General features: G+C 39.6%; 1 non-coding gene across 1 annotated transcript; it reads left to right on the top strand.

Moving 5' to 3' along the window:
- Window positions 1-459: 459 nt before the first annotated feature.
- On the top strand, window positions 460-533 carry Trnaq-uug (transfer RNA glutamine (anticodon UUG)). Its single transcript has one exon. It is a non-coding gene; the product is annotated as a tRNA-Gln (tRNA).
- Window positions 534-2,999: the final 2,466 nt, after the last annotated feature.

Raw genomic sequence — 2,999 nt, 5'->3', positions numbered from 1 at the left:
GAAGAACTTGTCTGTCTTGAATTTCCCCCTCTTTCTGGATTTCCCACCCTCAGTCATCTAGCAGTTTTAATTTCCCACCTTCACAAGTGACTGGAGCACTGCGATTGTGGCGCTGGCTAGTGGTGAAGTCTCATAGATATTCCACTCACATACTAACACAGGCGTAATGTAAAATTTTCTATATTGTTATATAGTGTTATGCACTTCAAAATGAATATGCTATAAGGTAGAATCAAAAATAACGTTTGAATATAGACATATCTTCATTACATACATGTCAATGTGTGTAGTAATCTGGCAAGTATTCTCGCTACATTCGAAGTTGCTCCCTCCGCTTTCAGCCTACTTGGTTGCTTCATTTGCCACGCAAACACTTCCTGAGGACGCTACATGTAATAAATCGCAACTTATCGGTTTAATGACATGATGCTGCTGAATTTAAGTCCGCTACAGGCATCAGGTTCCATTGTGTAATGGTTAGCACTCTGGACTTTGAATCCAGCGATCCGAGTTCGAGTCTCGGTGGAACAGCAATGATTTATGTTTTCGGTATTTTATAGAACTTGATAATCACCTAATGTAGTCCCGTAATATGTAGTGTTAAATAAATAACACACTTTCGACAACTGGTGCTCTATAATCTCCGTACTGTCGCTCTCTGAACTACGAGTTGCTATACAAATTTTAAGGGGTAAGGGCACCAATTTTAACTCTGCACAGCAGGCAGACAGACTGACAGGTTACGGAGAGATACGCAAAGCCATTCACCCCGCACATAAGTGGTGTTCTAATTGAATTAACAAGTAGTGAGGACTTGTTTTACACAACAGAAATTACGAAATGTCATGGCTTTTCTTTTTAAGACGACCAGCTCAACACAGAACCCCCAACTCAAAATCAAAGTCGTTCTGGCATCTATGGGACTGCAGTATACGGAAATTTCAGTAAACGATAATATTAGAGAGAAAGTTATACAATTTCAGCTGTCTAAGCTGTTAAATAATTTACATAAATAACATCAACATAAAATCGATTTAAAAAAACACGACATGAAGTGAGCAGCAAACATCACTACAAAAGGTTTCTTTTTTTTCTGAGTCATCTCTCTTCTAACAGGTTTGATGCGACCCGCACGAATTCCTCTCCTGTGCCAAACATTTCATCTCAAAGTAGCAGTTGCAACCCACTTCCTCAATTACTTTCTGAATGTATTCCATATTTGTCTTCCGCTACAGTTTTTACCCTCTGGAGCTCCCTCTAGTACCATGGAAGCCTTTCCCTAATGTCTTAACAGATATCCTATTATCCCGTCGCTTGTTCTTGCCAGTGTTTTCCACATGTTCCTTTGCTCTGCAACTCTGCGCTGATCCTCCTTATTCCTGACCTTATCAGTCTATCTAACTTTCAACATTCGTCTGTAACACCTCACCCAAAAGGCTTTTATTATCCTCTATTCCGGTTCTCTCAAAGTTCATGTCGCAATGCTATACAACGCCGTGCTCGTAATTTAAAGTCTCAGAACATTCTTAACCGAATTAAGGATGGTTATGCTTGATACTAGTAGATTTCTCTTGTCCAAGGATGCCTTTTTTTGCCAGTGCCAGTGTACTCTTTATGTCATCCCGTGATGGGTTATTTTACTACCTAGGTAGCAGAATTCCTTAACTTCATACACTTCGTGATCTCCAATCCTTACGTTAAGTTTCTCGCTGTCCTCATTTCTGGTACTTCTTATTACTTTCGTCTTTCTTCGGCTTATTCCCAGTCTTTATTATATACTAATCCGACTCTTCAATCAGTTCAACAAATCCTGTAATTCTTCATCACTTTCCCTGAGACAGCAATGTCATTACTGAAACTTATAATTGGGATTCCTTCAACCTGAATTTTAATTACACTCTTGAACCTTTCTTTTATTTCCGTCATTGCTTCTTCACAGATTGAACAGTGTTGGTGAAAGGTTACATACAACTTTCATTGATTCTGCCTCTTTAGATGGTCCTCATCAAGTTCAAATTCTGTTTGTTGGGGACTGGTATTGACTGATTAATTGAATAAATAAGTTACAGCGATGGAACTCATGGCGTGTTAACCCTTATTTCACTCAAAGGACAAGGGTAAGTGGGCCACACGGATTTCCTGTGTTAATTTTTTGAACAAGCATGCGGTTTGTTTACGGAGACGGGTTTGTATTCAAAAGCCTACAGAACACAGCCTTTGCACGCCCTCCTGTCTGCAATGGGAGTTTGGAAGGACCTTACACAGAAATCCTACATTGCAACTATGAAAGTAACCACAGCGTGAGAATCAAATGGCTTAGTGCCGCCTGTTTTCGATGTTTAATCTATATCGAAATGAGTTTGGTTTGTAGATTACATTTGCTGCGACGGAGCTACGTGGAGGAAAATGGCTTTTCTCTTTCCGTCATTCAAATTACGTATTGAGAACACGCGTCTGTCGCAGAAAGAAAATAAAAAGACGTCACGTTAGCTACCCATTGACTTCGGATCTCCAGAGTGAGTCTGATACCTCATTCAGGTTTTATACAAATAGTGTTCTAAATGTATTGTGGCTTTATATGTTTCTTTCGGAAGCTGTCGGCTAGAGGCATTCCCAGGTATGTGTCCCGTTTCTTGTTTTCCAGTATTAGTAAACTCATTGAATACAACCACTAGCATACGACATCTGCAGCATTACTTACACTGGAATTCAACCTCTCAAGGCCAGAGGTAGGACTTTACATTATATTAATACAGAAAATTTTGTTACTTTACAGACAAAAAATAAACTACCCAGGCCTCTAACATTATTAAATGAAAGTAATGTCTTGCGGATTTCGTCAGCTATTGAAAACAAGAGCTCTCTCGTCCCACAGATTTCTCTGGCAGCCACAACTTGAACCAGCTAATTCGCATTTGCATTTCTGAATGGAATGAAAATCGTCTCATTTTCACTATGTGCGCTTCGTGTTGACTTGTATACTGAAGCACCAAAGAAAC

This window comes from Schistocerca gregaria, chromosome 7 (genome assembly GCF_023897955.1).
Source record: "Schistocerca gregaria isolate iqSchGreg1 chromosome 7, iqSchGreg1.2, whole genome shotgun sequence".
Lineage (NCBI taxonomy): Eukaryota > Metazoa > Arthropoda > Insecta > Orthoptera > Acrididae > Schistocerca > Schistocerca gregaria.
This window is presented reverse-complemented; position numbering and strand designations above follow the sequence as displayed.